General features: G+C 42.9%; 1 protein-coding gene across 1 annotated transcript in view; it reads left to right on the plus strand.

Moving 5' to 3' along the window:
• The window catches only part of LOC144753646 (adenosine receptor A3-like), a 52,435-nt gene that overhangs the window by 18,899 nt on the left and 12,620 nt on the right, over positions 1-20,916 (plus strand). The window lies entirely within an intron of this gene.

The following is a 20,916-nucleotide window of genomic DNA, read 5'->3' on the forward strand; positions in this document are numbered from 1 at the left end:
GCTACCAAATTGGATCCATGCATCCCATACTCGAAGAGTTCCAGCACCTCTAGAAGAAACAGCTCCTATCCCAGACGAAAACCCGGAAGTGGAAGAAGAGTCGCAAGAAGGGATCGAAGCAGCTGAGGGGGTGTCGGAAGAAGTTGGGAACGCATCGGATTCAGAAGAAGAGCGAAGGCAGGACGGCAGTGAGACTGAAGACGCAACTGAAGGAGAGAGCAGCAGTGAATACGAAACAGACACAGATCAGTACCAAAGTGATCAAGAACCGAGTGTGAGGACGAGATATAGGAGAACAAGGTGTGAGGCTGCCACTTGGCCGGGAAGAGACAGGAGCCTAAGTTTGAGGTCGGCCCAGGAAGAAACACTTGTTCCTATATCCGAAGACTCGGATCAGGAAGAAGATACCCAGGAGGGAACCGAGGAGGGCCCTAGAAGATCAAGGAGGGTGCGAGTGCCTAGTAGAAGATACTCTACTCCTGATTGGACCTACCTCGTTGCAGATGTCGGTGGGGCACAGAACCGGGAGGGTCAGGGAAGTGAACCTGATCAGAACTGACCCAATCATCACTGTACAAATTCTGTTCCTGCTACCGGGGGCGGAGACTGAAAGGTTGCTGACACTCAACATCGTCTATCCTCCTCTCCTAAGCGGAATAAGAAAATTGATTTTAGAAACAGTTGAATTTCCAGTTTGCTGTTCACGATATCCAGTGTTGGAGGGAACGCTCCATCGGTTAGAAATGCTTGAGCGAGTAGTGGAAGCTCTTGGAATGCTCATTGTTTTGGACTAACACTTGATTGCAAAAAGACTTTTTGAAAGGACTTTGAAAAATTACTGCAAGATAACCTAGCGCCGAGTGGAAGAAGAAAATTGGTAGGGGTTTCCTTTTAGCGGATGGAGAAGGGCTAGGGTTGTCTGTTTTCTACAGGACTTTAAACTGTTTTGCGGAGTAAATTGTCGGCTTCCAAGTGTTCCAAAGAGGGACAATATGTAAAAGAAAGACTTTGTACAGAGAGAAGAAGAAGGGAATGCTGGAAGAAAGTCAAGAACTACACTGTTTGAGAACATGGAGGCTGGCAACCCGAACCGCAGGGCAAAATGTATAGTTGGCACATTGTTGGGAGTGGTGATTTCCCTGATAGTTTTAGTGGTTACTGTGTCATACATAGTGGGACACGAGAGAGATGCAACTGCAGTCAAGGAGGTCAAGGGAGTGTCAACACCGAGAACCACTATTGTTAATGATAAGGGAAACATCAATGATAAAGACAAAGCGTTGTTAGATGCAGAAATAAAAAGGTTACACACAGATGAGTCACAGGGAAATTTCAGGTCAAATGCTTATGCTAAATTACTTTACGAGTACATTGATGTCATGGAGGCGAAGAATTGCTACGTTTGTATGCAATTACCAGCTTCGGTAGAGGAGGGTATCAGATACCATCATCTTCCGTTGACATATGGAATCACGTGCAGTTTGTTGTTGAGCATATTTTATGGACGAGAAGGATTTGAGTATTATTTCTCGAATTTCGACTCGACATTGCCAGAGGTCCCGAATTTCAAGCATTTGAACAAGTGGGACTATTACAAAAGCGAAGACAGATTACACAAATGGTTTATTCCATGGAAAACGTTAGATACTTCACATGCTCGAAGAAACAATCTGACTTGTCAAGTGTCAGAAATTGAGAAAAAGTTTATAGGACAGGTAGATACTAGATACAGGAGGCAGAAGATTCTGAAGGCCTCAGGACAATGGGAAACAGATTGGACCAAGGAGGAAAGGTTACATCAAAGAAAGGGTAGTTTTGGTCCAATTTCTTTAGATAAGGAGAAGCGGGGGAAACTGTGCATTCACAGGAGTTACTCCTATTATGAGAATTTGTATGTAGGTCAGGTCAATTGTGAACATGCCTTTCAACTGGAGTATTACTCTAAGGATTTTTTGAAAGGGATGCAAGCAATTCCAAATGTATATTTTGTATGTGGAAGAAATGCCTATGTGAAGCTACCAGATAATTAGTACGGATCATGCTATCTGGCTATTGTCTTCCCTAAAATATACCATGTTGAGAATTTAGAAACGACGAAGAAAGAAATACCAACTAGAGGGAAGAGAGGGCTGGGTGCAGCAGAAGTAATTGGAGATGTATTCGGTGCTGCATTCCCTATCCTAGGAGTGATATTGAATGACATTAAGATCAGGAGGTTAGCTACAGTCGTAGATAGGCTATCTGCCAGTACTGCTAGATCATTGATGCTGGTGGAAGGTGAGATGCAATCGATTAGGGCAATGGTTCTTCAGAATCGACTTGCTTTAGACGTTCTGTTAGCTAAAGAGGGAGGAGTCTGTAAGGCTTTGAAGGTCCAGGAGTGTTGCACTTACATTCCAGACAATTCAAAACCTCTAGAGAAGTATATACGAAACATCACTGCCATACACTACGAAATTGAGGATCTGACAAAGATAAACGTGTGGGAAAAAGTAGGTCATGGAATGGGTAAAGTTGGAGGTTGGTTTGCCAACTTAGGAAAGGGTATCGTTTGGTACATACTGAAACCCATCATCATAATTGTGATTTGTGTAATCACTTTGTGGGGATTGGTGCGTTTGTATCAGTGGTATAGAGCAAATAGGTTGCAGAGAACTATGAGGAAACAGGAGGAAAAGTTGACAGCGATGCAGGACACCCAATACAGGAGTCTAAAGGCATTAGAGACAATGAAAAGAGGTGGCACTGCCACGACTTCACTTTGAAGGGTTCTACATTTTGTGATGGTGTCTTGATGGTGATGACCCCAGAAGGTCATCAAAGGGGGGATTGAGAGAGCACAAGTCTGAAAAAATGTATAAGTGCACCATATTTACAAGCACGTAGTTAGTTTAAACATGCTTTTGCACACGAGTGTTTTATATTTAGAAGTGAAATACACAGAGTGTCTTATATTCAGTAGTGAAGTGTATAGAATGTTTAAGTAGAGTAACAATAATCATAACTGTGTGAGATTAATGTAGAAATGTTGGAATGAATATGAAAACCTCATGTTCTCATGTTAAAGGAATCATGTTAGAGTTGAATAGAACTCTAAAAATCCAGTATATTGTGTAGGCCTTAGGGCAATTCACAGCAAATCTAAACGTGCTGCTAAAATAATGTGAGATGGGGTTAACCTGGTTCTTCCACAAATGTATTATCGAATTAAGTTTGAAATATATGTTTTATAGATGTGTTGTTTTAGAAACGTATGCTAGTTAAGAATGTTGTTTAAATCAAGTTAATGTTTTAGAGTGCAGGGACTCGCTTCATGTAAATCAAGGAGGCCTGTGCTGATAATGTCATCTCCTTTGATGTGCCATGTGCTCGTTAGAGGAGAAGTCGAGAGGTGTCCAGCTCAGAGCTTCGAGCGTGCTTTACGACCTATAGATATGGTGGAGTCTGGAATTTGAGGCCCACTGCAGGACGGACAGTATGCAGGTGCGAGGGTCTTAATCAGCTAGAATGAAAGGGGCTTTGTTCAGTGGCGCTTGGCGCAGGCCTGTAGGAGTTTCCAGGAATTTCAGGGGGTATCAGCGCACTGGAGAAGAAGCCTGGGAACCAAGGTCAACTATAACGAGGGTCTTGAAGAGTACCATCATGGAGTTTACCGCGCAAAGATGTACCACGTGAGGGGCGTCCCAAGGGGCGTTTCTATTGGAAATGTGATTTGGTATTAGGGAAAGCGACCCGGGAGGAGAGTAGAGCAGATGATTTTGGGAGCCTAAGGAAGCGGATGGGTAGGCAGATAGGCTGATCAGGAGAGACCCATTATCAGAGAATCGACAAAGAGAAGTGCGTGAACTTCTTAGGAAGTCACCACGGCTGACACCTAGAGGGGTAAAGATCTTGTTAAGTAGGGATGTCATTTAGCATAGTGTAGGGACAGACTAACCTTAATTTTCTTTTCTGTAATGACTTTGAGGTTGCAACTTGTATCCATTTTGGCAACGCTTATGTTATTTGAAGTTGTACTCATTATTCTGTTTTTCAGACTCAGACTATTCAAAAAGTTCATGTTCATAGTGATACCAATTTATCTTCTGAATCTCATTTTGAGAAGTTTGTATCTTCAGTTATCTTTGACTTTATATTAAATCTTTGAAACTTAAATTTGGTCAGTGATCATTTAGAGTGGTGTAAGTTCTTAAATTGATTGACTTATTGTTAGATTACCTTTTACTCAATGACAGGTACCAACGATTCAGTCGACTTGGTTTGGGATCTGGTAAGGTAACTAGTAACCAGAAATCCCGCGTTAACAGTTTGTTAAGCCCACTATACGTTATTGGGAAACCCAGAAAAAGTCTTCTAAAAGAAAAGGCTAAAGTGTAATCTTACGGAAATGCATAATGTAAAACGTTGAGAAGAAGCTGTTGAAAAGGAGAGCATTTTCTTTCCCTGAATTCTCAAATTAATCAAAACTGTACAAATTTGAGGAATTTACTTTCCTCTGTGCTTTCCTTCCCTTATATGCCAAATGTGGATGTGTTTTGGAATTTCAAAGGCTTCAGAGGCACACCCAATTAGGAGGCATCCTTAAGAGAACCCAAATATCTTTTTGGATAGTAAGGAGCTAGTCGCTTTCTTGTGGGCGATAGCAACCTTGCATACATCACTGTTTATTAAAACAGGACTTAAATTCTCATTGTTGATGACACTTGCATCATTTTGTGAAAAGGGCAATGCAGAGACTGCGAAAATAAAGATAATTGTATTTAGTGCCCAGTCCGCGCTGGGCAATTAATATGAATACAAATTATCTGCTATCCATGGAAAACTCTTCCATGTGTGTTTTTTTTTGTTTAATTACCTTCTTACTCACGCCTCAGGGAGGTTCAAGGATCCTTCCTCTTCCTCCTCCCTTTCATCCATGGCTGGGCTGTAAGCCTGAAATTGTTGAAGGGGGGTGTTGGGCAGCTGCAGGAGCACTGGCTGCAACTGGAGTTGAGGAACGTTGTGCGCTACAGAGGCTGATGACAGAATAACGGTGGATGAGGGTTGCCCTAAAATAGAAGAAAAAAAAACGCAAACACTATAAAGGAGACAATTGCATCCGAAACCCAAAAAAACACAAGGCACAAAAAGGGCATAGATGGAGGAGAGAGTGAGAACAACGGTGTATGCAGATTTCTTTAATTAACATGACACCTGCTTCGCGTGGTGTCCGTTTATCGGTGGGGGGGAGCGAGCATTGCATGTTCTCACAGCGACTGAATACTGTGCCGTAATCGTCGCTGTAGCAGTCTCTGTAACTTCTGCACGGCCACAGGGGAGCTGCTGCTGATATAGGGTGACCAGATTCTCAAAACAAAATACGGGGACAGGTCATAGAAGAAGGGCTAAGGTTTGCAGTAACCATCAAAATAAAAGCAGGACTATTTGACAGCTGTCATAGACATAGAAGAAGGACTACAATGACAGTTCCCTCCACAGACCGAGATGAAGCATTACAGATGACAAATCAGAGATCTTTTATCAGCAGTAATCATTAATTCCATTAAAACAGACTTTGCCTCCACATTTGCTATAGTTGGTGACCACCCTTGCCTTGAAGTATGTTTTCTTATTAGATAAGTATATATATTGTGATTGGTAACTGTGAACAATAAAGAAAATCGCATAATTGAAGAGGCGATCGTGCGCTTGTTTTTGCCACGAGGAAGTGAACGAGTGCATCGCAATCGAGTGTGATATATTATATATATACATAATCTCGTCGTCAAAATCAGACACTGCTGTTTGTAGAATACTCCTTCCAATAAAGCACTCCCCCTACATTCAGCACAGTTGACTGAAATATAAATAATGTTTGCTTTATTTAAAAAAATCTTTCACATTTAAAGACATTCTTAATTGAAGAATTGTATACACAGGGTACAAATCCATAAAGTAGGACCACACTGCTAAAAATGCTGTTTGATGTACAAGTGGAGAAGTGTGGCTCACTGGTTAGAGGCGGCAGACCCTGAAGCAGAGATCAGGCCCGGGACCAGGGTTCAATTCCCGACGTGGCAGGGTCTAAGATCAATGTCCGCGGACTCGATAATTCTCGCTTCAGACCCTTCTCTAATCATGGGCCCCACGATGCAACTCTGGGCAATAGCTTGCTTAATCTCCACAACGGCCCCACCAGTGCTGGGATGCCTGGCTCCGCCCCTCACAGGGAGAGCCAGGAAGGGTTCCACAGCCTAAGCGCCGAGATACCCTCATGGGTGATTCGGCGCTATATAAATAAATAACTATAACTATAAGACATATTGTTGCATTGCACAGTACTTATCTGAAGAATGGATTTGCTGCACCACCATTTTGTGTTGCATTAACCGATTATGGAACTCACTGCAGCTTTGTTCAAAGCTGACCCTTGTGATCAACAAGGCTTTTAGAGTTTCCAGTTCCATTTAGTTTCTTTCATCAGTCCACTTGTTATTCATAATGGAAAAAATTCTTTCCCCTGGAGCATTAGTTCCTGGCAGACATAATGCAAATTGGACCATCATTCCAATGTTCTTAAATGTCATATTATGAGTTTGGAAATGGGCGAATATTTCCACCCACCGATCCTCCGCAGTCTTCTTCTGGTCATTCCATGCGGCAAGTCTATCTGCTGTGTATTTTCGTGCATAGGTGATTTCATCAAAAAGCTCGATTTCATCCATTTCAAGTGTGCTTGATACAGATTGTACAAATAACAGAGACATTTCAACATTATCCCAGACAGGAACAGCATCAAGCAGGATCAAGGAAAAAGAGTTCAAGTCAGAAAAAAATGCCCCCAATCTTCCAAGTAATCAATAATGCAATTGTAGGAAGCACATACAGAGTTACAGATTTTTGTTTCTGGTGGGAGTCCTAGTTCTTTAAAGAATTTAATAAGCTACTTCACCCTAAGGCCCATGAAGCAGGCATCTCTCCTTTCCTTCAATTTCCCTATTAATTGTGTAATTTGTCTTTCAACATCTATGGCATTTGCATGCTGTTTTTCCATCTCCTTTATTCTGTCACTAAAAAGAGCCAGTTGGTTGCGCAAAAACCGGAGCCAGATTTCTGCAAGAGGGTTTTCAAAAAACTTGACATTTGCTGTTGGGGGATTTGCTTGGGACAAAAAATAGGAACGTAGGTCTGGGAACAGTTTTAGCACCCTGTCAACTGCAGGCAGTAGGGAAAGCCAGCGAGTGTTGCTTGTAGTTAGGAGTCGTTGATAATCTATATCAACAAACACACAAAATTCTTTCAGTTGTTCAGTTCGGACAGCGTAAATGTAGAAATATTTGTACAATTGTAACACAAAAGATTTGATGTTCATTGGCAGCCCATCAGCAGCGGTTTGCACTGCATTATGGACAATGTGTGCTGCACAACCTATCCCAAGTACTAGTAGTATGACGAATAGCTTCCTTAAGCTTACAGAAAACATTGTTCTTTCCGGCTCTAACTTTTCCCCCAAAGTTTGTATTAGTATTATCTGCACAAAACCCAACTACTTTTTAAAGCACTTTTGAAGAGCATGTTACAGTTGTTCAAAGAGTATTGCAGATGTTTCACCCAGAACGGAGGTAAATGCTAACATTTTCACCTTAACACCCTCAAATACCTAATCACAATTGGTATCAATGTAACTTCTTTCCTATTGGAAGCATCAATAGACACAGGTATACAAGCAATACTACTCAAGTCAGAATTAAGGTCCACCATTGCGAGAGGAGCCAGTACTTTTGTAATTAGCAAAACTTTTCATCATACAGTTTCCGAATCAATGCTGATATACAGTCCATTGACCGAAAACTGTGGTTATGTTTAGCAAGATGATATGCTAATGTACCTTCAGCAGCAGCCCAACTGAGTTCAGCATGTCCAGGAGTTGCCTTACTCAAAAAAGTGGTAATTTTGCTGGTGCTGCTTGAAGATTCGGCCCAGAACTTGTGTATTTTGTCTGTATGTGCTCCTTTATATTAGCCTTTCCACCATGGCCAATGGAGAATGTAGATTTGCAGATCTTGCAGAACACGTTGGCATTACTGTTCCCGACCTTGCTCAGAAAGGGGAAAGATCTTTGGATCTCCTCGCTGACGGAACACTGTCCCTTAGGCATCTCTCCAGTAGTTAGGTAGCTGGATATCCTTTCTGTGTTTTAATTTGGAAAATAAAAAAAAGTGATGTAACTATGACAAAAAACTGTAACCAAGTTTCATATAAAAAAAAAGTTACATTTACGCACATAGCAAACATTCTTCTTTTAAAAATATCCATAATGAAGCTCCAAGGACAAAATAGTGCCCATAAGTTACAAACATTTCAGAAGGGAGCATTCATCAGCATTGTTAAAAAAATACTCTCAGCAATGTCTTGAACTCTGAAGATAAAAATCAGATGAAAAATGTCCACAAAGTAATTTTTACCATTTTGCCAGTTGTGTGATCATCCCTGCCAATTGGAGATTCTGGTATCAAATACCACAGTGCAGTAACGTGTTGCCAACTTAGAAGCTCAATTTATGATTGGAAAAAGCATTTTGGGATGTTACTATTGTGCCATTTGTTAATTAGTTGAGGTATCAGCGATTAATTTGACGGTTTAAGGAGAAGCAGTCAAATCAGACAATTGATTTCCACCTTATTTACTGTTGTTACATGATAAAAATATTGAAGATCCAAGTACAAAAGGAAAGGGCATGTTGAAGCTTTCTTTTTGGCCGAGGAACGCCATGCTGCTTGAGCTTGTGGGTGTTTTGAGTTAAAAAGCTTAACGTGATTCAATATTGTTTGGTATCGTGAAGGCTTGAAATAGCTGAAGTTGGGTGGAAGGATTTCCTGAACAGGAGGCCCCAAATATGTCTTGCCTAGAGCTCCAAAGTCCCTGAGATGGCACAGTGACATGTAACCAGACATGCCACATAATGGCACCGAGAACACATTGACACGGTCATGGGCTTTTCAGATAATTCATTGCTATCAGGTTTGCTCATCTGAGGAGTTCAATGGAAGCAAACCAAGATTACAACACCCAGAATGCACCAAGTTGTCCCAAGAAAGAACCTGACGTGATTGATGTGACCACCGTACAGGCACAGACCTCACAAACCACTCTATTTGCCTGTGTGCCAGTCTGCCTCTCCTGCCAATGCACCACTCCAAGCACAGCACTCACATGAAAGAGGTGCAGAACAGCATTACCAATGAGCAGTTACATTACATGAGGACACATAAATTTTTTTGTTAGGCAGATAAAAATACAACTTGACTCAAGCTACTCAGCAAAATGACTTTAAAAATAGGGACATTTTTAGATCGCAAAATCTGTTTCCTTCAGAACAAATTTGTATTTCAGAAACATCAATATTCTAGTTATGCCTACGCAGGAAATCATTCTCACTAAGCAGATCCTCCAGTATTTTGCGATTTCGGGATTTGCAAAAAAATTGCAAAATCGGCAGTTTTGTAAAAATGCCGCGATTTTTACAAAACTGCCCGCGAAATTTGGACAGTTGGTCAGCGCTTGGAAGGAGGCCCCTTTTAGTTGTCTGTGATGACAGGACAGCTGTCCGCAATGTCAAAATGTGGGGCATATTTGTTAGGCCTTTGCAGGCATCAGTTACAATAATGTCCGTCTATGATTTCAGGAGCTGGGGGGAAGTCTTTTTTTAGCAGATCTCGCCCGACTGTATGCTGGCCCCACATGTGTATTCCTACACATCGCCCTCGTTGGGAACAGGGGGCGGCTTCACTCCTAGAAGTAACCCCGCCCCCCTCCCACCCATGATGAATCTCTAGGGAAAGTGAGATTTCGAACAGCCTGTGCATGGTGTGGTGGAGCAGGCAAAGGAGGTGTGGGGGGAGGTGAGCTGATATGACGAGGGGCAACTGCGGCCATTTAAATGAAGAGCAAATTGCGAGGAACGGAAAGATGTGCAGCATGGAGAGGGGGGAGCTGTGAATGAGACGTGAGGGGGCCCGAACGGGGGAGTGCTGGATGATGTAGAGGTGAGGGGAAGAGAGATTGGAGGAGGGGGGAAGGTGAAGAGACGATAGGGGAGAGAAGTGTGAGATGTGAAGGAAGCGTGAAGGAGCTAGAAAGGGAAAGGTTGGAAAGACATGGAAGATGTGAGTTGCAGAGGGTGGGAGGAAGATAGAGATGGCAAAGGAGAGCTGGGATAGAAGAATTAGGTGTGCGAAAGGAGGCCAAGGCTAAAGAGGGGAGGGAAGGGAGAGGCCTTGAGGGGGGCAGAACGAGGTTGAGATGGGGAAAAGAGGAACAGAAGAGATGGGAACAGAAGGGAGAAAGAGTACAAGATGTAGAGAACGGTGGGACAGGAGAATAGAGTTGCGAGGAGAATGAGTAAAAGGTTCCCCCAGAGGAAATGGAGGGGGGCGATGAGTGCTTGAGAGCTGAAGTGGGGGAGGGGGGCAAAGAGGAGGGAAGGGAAGAGGAGGAGAGGTGGGGAATTTTAATATAAACGAGAGACAAAGATAGAAGACATTGGAAGACAAAGGAGAAGTGCTGGAAGTGAATGCACGAGAGAGGCAGGAAGGACAAACTGAAAGCAGGAGGGAAAGGCATGAAAGGAAGAGCTATGCACTGAAAAGAACCAAGGAAGAAAATTGGAGTGAAAAAGAGAGAAAAAACAATGAAGAAGAGAACTGAGCGAGAAAGGAGGAAAGACAATTTGAAAGAGAATGATAAGAAGCACTGCAGGGGGAATTATAGGGATGAGAAGTGATGAAATCAAGAACAAAACTGAAAATGAGAAAAGAGAAAGGGGAGATTTCCCTGAGAAAAATGCTGAATTTGTCCTGGTGTCTGATAACTCAGCAGCACCTGAAAGCTGTTTGTATTCGGCTGGGTGCCGCAACGTGCAGACAGTAGGAGGGCTTTCTTATTTCAATATTCAGCTGGGAGCAAAAGTTATCTTACCTCTATTAAAATCCCATTGAAATTGCAGGACACACAATGGTCTCTACAACAGGTATCTTAACCCTGTAAGATATTTTAAAATGCAGCCTCTATGTAACCAATTGAGTAAGCTAGAACAGATTTACTGGCACATTTGTCATCTGTTAGCAATATCTTTGCAGCAAATTAAAAAAAAGAAATATTATGCTGCTACCAATGTTGCAGGGCATCAGTGGCACCCGCAATTGGCAAAAGAGGGTGCCTGAGGAAGAGGTGTCCTGACTCTCGGATCCGTAGGCAGCGGTGCCCCACAATAGGGGTGCATACATGACACTAGAACATGTCAGGGATAAATACAGCTCCCTCCCACGAGGTTAGGACTGGTGCTGTGCTTACGTAGAGCTGCAGACACTTTAAACATGCCTATTTCAAAGTGGAAGAGACTGCTAAAACACCTACTATTGATTTCAGGCTGAAAATGAAGGATTATGAGTAAAATAAAGTGCCGCAAAAATGCCGCTAAATTTCCATATTTGTGCCGCTAAATTTCCAAATTTGTGCCGCTAAATTTGCTAATCCATGCCGCAATATCCTGGGGGGTCTGACTAAGGGGTCGATTAGGATGGCGGATGGATTGTCCAGGCTGGGCTGGCGGTAGCCACCCCCGGCCCCGCGGGGACAATCTGTCTGCCATTCCCAAAGAAATGACCCCCGCCACATTAGGATGGCAGGGGAGTCCGTGGCGGACGGCAAGACCGTCCACCGCTTTTACACCGGTCGCCTTCGCGACCAGTGGAAAAAAGTGCTTACATATGGTGGCGGTGTCTGTGAGACACCGCCACCATATTACGATGCCGGCAGACCTATGCCTTTCCACGGCGACATTGCCGCCGTGGAAAGGCATACGGTCTTTGCTTTGGGGGCCCATTGCAGGCCCCCAAGGTGAAGGGGGGTGGGGGTGCATTTCAAAGTACAACATGGTAGGCACCGCGAGGTGCCTGTCATGTTGTGCTTTGAAATGCACAACATGCATTCTTAGCATTGCGGCGGACGGTGCTTTCAGCACCGCCCGCCGCAATGTTAAGAATGCGGGATGCACCCGCTACTGTGGCGGGTGCATCCTAATTTGATGCACGATACCTCCGTCCCTGTGGCGGACGGTCCCTTCCTACAACTGGATGGCGGACAAACTTTGTCCGTCCGCCATCCTAATTGGCCCCTATATTCAGTCTGCCTCAGAGAGTGACCAAAATAGGATCTCTGATTTTTCTAGCTACATTGTTTTTACATTCTGTGTGGGAAACTGGCTATAGAAATTCAAACCCTTAAATAATTCCCCATTATTATAAAGAACCCATTAAAAAAACTTCAAATTTATGCAGGAGTTTGCCAAGGTCATCACCAGGTCTTTTGTATAATAAGTTGTCCTCCTCACAGAGTCTGTGTCAGGAGGAGTGACAGACTTAGTGAGGTTAGAAGAATACAAATGCATCAAACTGCACATGCTGGGAGTCCAGCGAATTAAAGATGAAGGGGGAGGCAAATGGTCTACCTTCTCTACAGCTTGCAAAATCATATTATCAGTGACCAACTGTTCTAAACTCATACACAAAAAGGAAGCTGTCCATGAGAGAATATGCGAATGAGGTCTGGAAAAGATTGGTTTTGAAATGTATTGCCAGTCCCTTAAGATTTTATTTCAAGGCCTGATGTAGACTTTATTTCCAGTTCTATGGTTGTGTCTGAAATAAAGGGATGACACTGCATTCTGAAATGCACCTAGTTGACATTTACCATCCTACTTCAAAAAGAAAAACGGACAATGGCTGAGCAGTGTATTAACAGGATTGACTAGACATTTGTCGATTTTCCCCTCGACAAACAAGCATATATTACTAATTATTTTTTTAATATGGTTGTTCAGTTCTACATAATGTCTTCTTGGTTATTCAATCAATTCAATCTTAGCTTTATTCGATTTCTGTATAAGAATCATAAAAGCAACAACAGTACATAAATATACACCAGAACATTTCATCAAAATTACATTCGTAAAAATAAAATCAAGTCGATAAAATAATCGGCTAAACATTCTAGGGCGAGATAAAGAGTCAAGTTGATCAAGCGTGGAGATGAATATAGCCGCTTGATACAGGACCACACCTGGCCATCAGGTGGTTGCTCTGTGATTTTTTTACATTTCAACTATACATATAATTATCTAGGGTAGAAGTCACTAATGCTCCAGATAGATATGGGACCATCTCCTATTTGATGCTGCCAAGATTGGAGAAAAGGAACAACATATTTAGCCCTGAATTTGACAAGTACCAAATCGCCCACCAAGTCCTTGCGCAGAGGTCCTAGCCAACCCACCCTTCTGACACTAAGTATGGTTCCATCGATGTTGGGTGGTAGCGGTCTATTTTTGGTTAACCAAAATGTAACCTTGTTTCTTAGGTCCATATGGCTTTCATGTTTCCCCCTCATAAGTTCAGGTACTCCCGAAAGGACACACACAATAGGGGCGGCCTCTGGAGGCAAATTAGATGGTTGGTTTTGGGCAACATATTGTTGTGATTGACCACTGTTCCCTTATTTGATGTCAATTGTTTGTTTAGCCCTACTCTAGGGCGAGAGCTCCGTACAGTTGTGACAGGGGGATCAAAACTTTTCACATGTGAAGTTACTAGTTGGTTATGAATGGTCTTGCTTTGTATAGAGGTTTCGGGCATTTCTGTGGCCGCTAAACACTGCAGTTGAGTGGATATTGCCATAGTTTTTGCAGGTAATGAATTGGCCTTGATGGCTTCCTCAACGCCCGTGAGCCTGTCCCCTAAACTAACCATTTTATCCATCAACGGGGATATTATAGTCTTAATCATGTTCTCGATCGAAGCCATTAAAGAAGTATGGATAGGTGGATTCGATATAACAATGTTGGGAGTGTTGGGAGATACGGGATAAGGATTTAGTTTCTGTTGCTTGGCCTGTCTCCCCAATTGTTTGACCCCATCTCTCTTCCTTTTGGCGATAGTGAGCTGAGGGGTCAAAGCCGAATGCGAGTTTTCTTTTGGTCGTATTAAAGGGGGTGCATCCTGTATACTGTGAGTTGGTTGAGGTTGATTGCAAGACCGAGGGCTAATATTTGCTATGGCGCGGATAGGGGAATTAATTTGCACATTGTCTGATTCCACAGGAGCATACGTGGATTTACACATGTTGTTTAGTTCCTCCAGTAAGGATATCTCTGGAGCAACATCAGCAGTCTGTAAAGGAGAGCACATAGTGGGCGAACTATCCAGGGCGGAGGATCGCTCTATTCGCTCTTGTTCTCTGACAATGGGGAGCGTTACCCTCTTTTGATAGTGGTCCATCGTTCCTCTGAACAAGTCACTGTGGGCGGAGATATTCCTGGTACCCCCCTTGCAGGTCATGTCATCAGCCATCTTCCAATGTAAACAGTTCAATAGTACCACTATGATGGCGAATGGGAAGGACCTATTAGTAAGAGGGGGATAGATAAAGGGTAACAGTATTTTTAATACTTTTCTTCTTCCCCACGTTCCGAGCCAAGGGGACTGGTCCCGTCCCGGCCTCCTCTGGCCTTTGATGGCTGCAGATGGCCCCGCCCTTGTCCCGGGCTTAGCCCGGCGCCGCCCGCGCGCGTCCCGCGAGGCGGGAGGGACCTCTGCCTTTTGTGCGCCTCTGTGCGCGATTCCCGGTGGGCGTGTCACCGCCAAGGATGCTGGGGGATGTAGTCTCTCGCACGGCTGCCGCGTGGTGGAGGAAGCGGCAGCCGGAGACCAACAGCAGCGGGAGAGCAGCCTGACCCCCGGTAAGATTTCGGTGCCCCTGTCGCCTTCTGAGACCCCCGCTCGACCGCAGGGACCTCTGCCTTTTGTGCGCCTCCGTGCGCGATTCCCGGTGGGCGTGTCACCGCCACGGATGCTGGGGGATGTACTCTCTCGCACGGCTGCCGCGTGGTGGAGGAAGCGGCAGCCGGAGACCAACAGCAGCGGGACAGCAGCCTGACCCCCGGTAAGATTTCGGTGCCCCTGTCGCCTTATAAGGTAACAAAAATGCTTATAGCACCTTTATATCTTTTCAACATGCTTCACAGAAGCCAAAATGTGCTACAACATAGCTTAAAGACATCGGCAAAGCCAATAGCTCTGGATAAACACTTATATGGTCCCAAAGGCTAGACATATTGGCTATGCCAATGTTTCTTATTTTTAATGTACCGTTCCAAGATGGCAGATCATCTTGGAGTGTTAAAATTAAAAGCTTTAAAAAAGCACACAAATGAGCATCATTTAGAAAGGTGCAGCCTTCAACTGCCGAGCCCACTCTAAGTATTGGTATAGTACACAATTCAACAGCAGAAAGTTAAAGGTTGGCTGTATACTAGACCCAAAAATTAGTAAACCACCATACCAATTATATAGATAGGTTACAGACTTAGGGGGTTTTAGTTTTGAGCTTTGAGGTTTCAAGAAACTAGCTTTCGAATGTATAATTATGTGACAGAATTGTACAATGATGTCACACGTTGGATGCGCCTCATTTGGACCTCAGAGCAAGATCTGGAGGTAATATCAGTGGCGGTATTTATGTTACCTCTGAGCATTACCTCCGGTTTGTAGAAAATGGAATGAGAAAATATGATTAACCTGCAGTATCACCAGCGCCTTATGATGCGGTGTAATTGCGTGCCTGACCCCTTGGCCATATTACCGCCATTATTTAAATGCAGTAAAATATATAGTGTCTCCTAAAGGGTGGGTGCCAAACGTCTGCTGCCAAACAAAGGTCAAATGCGAACAGCACATGCACAAACAAAATGCCTGAGAGACACCCATACTAACAATCAGAGATAGGCAAAACCTCTAACAAGAAACAAAGATATCAACTACTACAAACAGAATACCGAGAATGGACTGAAGCTCAGATTGAGACAAACACAAACTCCAAATAAAAGCAGAAAAACATGAAAAGCACAAGAAGTGTCAAATATATTAACTTAAACCTATGGTTGGCTGCACACGTTTAAATATAACATCTGACAATCAAGCAGCATTACAGTATTCTGCAGTGTTGTTATACACGTCAAATAATCAAAAGTGGCCAAAAGACTCAGTCCGAACAAAAATATAAGAAAAAGTCATTTAGGCAGAAGAGCCAGTGATAAGAGTCCCACAGACTATCTAAAGATCGTAAAACAAAAAATGAAATCCACCTAGTGTTGCAATTAAACAATGAGAGATGAAAGGAGAAATCATAATAAACCAAAGAAACAAACCACACACCCATGTGATAAAATAAATAGTCAACATGAGTTGAGAGAACTGGTAACTCTATAACACAAACAATTCTATTCTATAAATACCTTATATTAAAAGTTGTATTTCAGCAAGTACACCCTTTCTTCTCATATATATCAATTGTCAAGGGTACGAAAAAAGCCATCTAAGTTTGTTAGGTCAAAGTAAGTTGCACCAGTCATTAAAAGAGACAAGTTGAAACATGAGCATAGTATGCTCTGAGAACCCTTTCCAAACAGTCATAGGTTATAAAATGTGTGAAACACTCAAAGATAAAGAAAGCAATACAAAAAATGTATAGAGTAAAAATATGTCAATTTCAAATCAACCGTATCGACCTCGTTAGGAAAAACACTACTGAAACATTGGTTAATTCTCGACCTACTCAAGCGCCACTCTCTTACCGCAAACCTCTGGTTTGCATGAGGCACCATATATGATCATAGTCAAACAGTACGAGATACATTTTGTTTTGTTTTTCTCAACGTACATTTAACATGTCTGTTTAGATGATTCCTGTGTCGGCAAAACTGTGCGACATTACACAGTACCAAAACTATTTGTTGCAGCGCCTAGAAACCACAAAAGCGCCATATAAGAAAGTTATTTTCCGTTATTTTTTGCTGTCTGCTTTGCCTCTGGCTCGAGGTTTTTTTTACATAGGGCCCGATGTAGGTAATTCCGATTTACCGACTCTTAAATACCGAATCATACCGATTCGGTATTTAAGAGTCGGTAAATCGGAAGCAGGCAGATGTAAGTAATAAATTACCGATTCTGTACGATTCGGTATTTACCGAATCGGTAAATACAGAATTGCTATTTCCCATTGATTCCTATGGGCCGTGAATCCCATAGGAATTAATGGGAAATACCGAATCGGTATTTACCGATTCGGTAAATACCAAATCCTGCAAGGGTGAACGGGGTGTCACTTTGACACCCTGTAGCACCCCAATTCCAGGCATGTGTGTCATGTGGCACACATACATGCCCTAAGGGCATGTCTGTGTGTCACATGGCACAGGTGTACATGCACAGATGTGCATGTACACCTGAATTCGGTATTTTACCACCCAATTGTATTGGGTGATAAAATACCGAATTCTGAAGGCCTGTAGCACTGTAAACAGTGCTACCTACATCTGGGATTTACCGAATCGGTAAAATTACCGATTCGGTATTTTACAGAATCGGTAAATTTACCGATTAGGTAAATTGACCGATTCTGTAAAATAATGGCCCCTACATCTCAATCACCAAATACCGGTCGGTAACGGCCGAATTCGGCCGTTACCGACCGGTATTTGGTAAACTACATCGGGCCCATAGTGTACACAAATATATGCGGTGTATCCGAATCAGAAATGCCAACGGATATCCGAAATGGGCATTTCAAATGGCCTGCATTGCATGTGATAGTCTACGGAGTATTGCCGCGTTGGTATTTCATGCCTTCTAGAATTAAATGCAATGTTAAAAAAAATATTGTTTATTGAACTACTATTTAAATAATGGGGCTCAAGTTTACGTGGTAACTTATACACACATTAGCATAGTAAATAGTTTAGAACATATTAGATATAAAACTCTCAGGGTTAAAATACTTAAGTTGCGGGCTCGCAGGCTGGGAGGGCAAGTCTTGTGTGGCTTCAGAGGATCCTGGATGAGGCAGCTCCGATGCGGAGGCAGGGTCCCGGCAGTGCTGGTAGGCCTGGGGAAATATAAGAAAAAGTCATTTAGGCAGAAGAGCCAGTGATAAGAGTCCCACAGAATATCTAAAGATCGTAAAACAAAAAATGAAATCCACCTAGTGTTGCAATTAAACAATGAGAGATGAAAGGAGAAATCATAATAAACCAAAGAAACAAACCACACACCCATGTGATAAAATAAATAGTCAACATGAGTTGAGAGAACTGGTAACTCTATAACGCAAGCAATTCTATTCTATAAATACCTTATATTAAAAGTTGTATTTCAGCAAGTACACCCTTTCTTCTCATATATATCAATTGTCAAGGGTACGAAAAAAGCCATCTAAGTTTGTTAGGTCAAAGTACACCAGTCATTAAAAGAGACAAGTTGAAACATGAGCATAGTATCCTCTGAGAACCCTTTCCAAACACTCATAGGTTATAAAATGTGTGAAACACTCAAAGATAAAGAAAGCAATACAAAAAATGTATAGAGTACAAATATGTCAATTTCAAATCAACCGTATCGACCTCGTTAGGAAAAACACTACTGAAACATTGGTTAATTCTCGACCTACTCAAGCGCCACTCTCTTACCGCAAACCTCTGGTTTGCACGAGGCACCATATATGATCATAGTCAAACAGTACGAGATACATTTTGTTTTGTTTTTCTCAACGTACATTTAACATGTCTGTTTAGATGATTCCTGTGTCGGCAAAACTGTGCGACATTACACAGTACCAAAACTATTTGTTGCAGCGCCTAGAAACCACAAAAGCGCCATATAAAAAAGTTATTTTCCGTTATTTTTTGCTGCCTGCTTTGCCTCTGGCTCGAGGGTTTACTTACATAGGGCCCGATGTAGGTAATTCCGATTTACCGACTCTTAAATACCGAATCATACCGATTCGGTATTTAAGAGTCGGTAAATCGGAAGCAGGCAGATGTAGGTAATACATTACCGATTCTGTACGATTCGGTATTTACCGAATCGGTAAATACCGAATCGCTATTACCCATTGATTCCTATGGGCCTTGAAGCCCATAGGAATTAATGGGAAATACCGAATCGGTATTTACCGATTCGGTAAATACCAAATCCTGCAAGGGTGAACGGGGTGTCAGTTTGACACCCTGTAGCACCCCAATTCCAGGCTTGTGTGTCATGTGGCACACATACATGCCCTAAGGGCATGTCTGTGTGTCACATGGCACAGGTGTACATGCAAAGATGTGCATGTACACCTGAATTCGGTATTTTACCACCCAATTGTATTGGGTGATAAAATACCGAATTCTGAAGGCATGTAGCACTGTAAACAGTGCTACCTACATCTGGGATTTACCGAATCTGTAAAATTACCGATTCGGTATTTTACAGAATCGGTAAATTTACCGATTAGGTAAATTTACCGATTCTGTAAAATAATGGCCCCTACATCTCAATCACCAAATACCGGTCGGTAACGGCCGAATTCGGTCGTTACCGACCGGTATTTGGTAAACTACATCGGGCCCATAGTGTACAAAAATATATGCGGTGTATCCGAATCAGAAATGCCAACGGATATCCGAAATGGGCATTTCAAATGGCCTGCATTGCATCTGCTAGTCTATGGAGTATTGCCGCGTTGGTATTTCATGCCTGCTAGAATTAAATGCAATGTTAAAAACAATATTGTTTATTGAACTACTATTTAAATAATGGGGCTCAAGTTTACGTGGTAACTTATACACACATTAGCATAGTAAATAGTTTAGAACATATTAGATATAAAACTCTCAGGGTTAAAATACTTAAGTTGCGGGCTCGCAGGCTGGGAGGGCAAGTCTTGTGTGGCTTCAGAGGATCCTGGATGAGGCAGCTCTGATGCGGAGGCAGGGTCCCGGAAGTGCTGGTAGGCCTGGGGAAACGTTACAAAGCTGCTGCTGGATTCTGTTGTAGTCCGAGACTGCCCTCGCTTGCTTTAAAGGCAGAGCAGGGTCACACTGGAATCTTGCTGCAGGCCTTAAAATCAGGGTCATGCCGGTCACAGGTGGTTCTAACCAGCTTCACGATGAGGTAGGTGGTGCTGCGTGGACAAAGAGAAGGGAAATCCAGAGAAAAATGTCTCTCTTCAAAGGATTTCCCTTCCTGCTACAGCGCTCACCTCAGTGAGATCACACGCAGTGCAAACAGAGCATGCGCACAACCGGACAGTGAAAAACCAGGACATTTCTGTGTTTAACCCGGACACTGTTCTAAATTGGGGAAATTTGACCCACTTGGAGTAAAGTGTCAGGACACTGGGACACTTCACCAAAAACGTTGACCGTCCGGGGAAAACCGGGACGTCTGGTCACCGTATGTTGATATCACACATGCGATCCACTGCGATGAAAGTGCTGCGGCTAGCTGTGAAGCGGGGAGCGTTTTGGACACAAAGTACAACAAAAAAGAAAATAGTGCGTCTAAACATATAAACATATATAGCCTAAATGTGAAAGGCAACAAGCAATAGGCCCAGTAGCCTTAGGCAGAAGCCTGACTCAAAGAGGAGGGACAAATATTGAAGATTAACCACAGGAAAGCAAGGATTTTTTAAGGGCACACGAAGGAACAAATAAAAACAGGTGGACGTGTAGGGGCATGGTCTAAGCCCACAGAGGAGATACTGCATGTTGAGAGACAGCGCATGCGTGCTGCTTAAGCTTGATCTAACAATGAGTTTTACTTGTCATTTTCAACTCGCTGTCAGAGTGATATGCTCCCTCTCTTTGTCTGTTTCATACTCCGAACCATCATGGTGGAAAACACCCCATTTTTCCAGTGAGTCATTCATGATTCTACACTTTCTATTTATAGGGCACATAACAATTGAATGCTACAGAATAGATTTTACATAGATACTCTTCTGTTCACTGCACTATGCTTGTAGCGCTTGAACTGCATAGTTATCTACGGGCTTATATAC

Source organism: Lissotriton helveticus, chromosome 5_1, assembly GCF_964261635.1.
Source record: "Lissotriton helveticus chromosome 5_1, aLisHel1.1, whole genome shotgun sequence".
Lineage (NCBI taxonomy): Eukaryota > Metazoa > Chordata > Amphibia > Caudata > Salamandridae > Lissotriton > Lissotriton helveticus.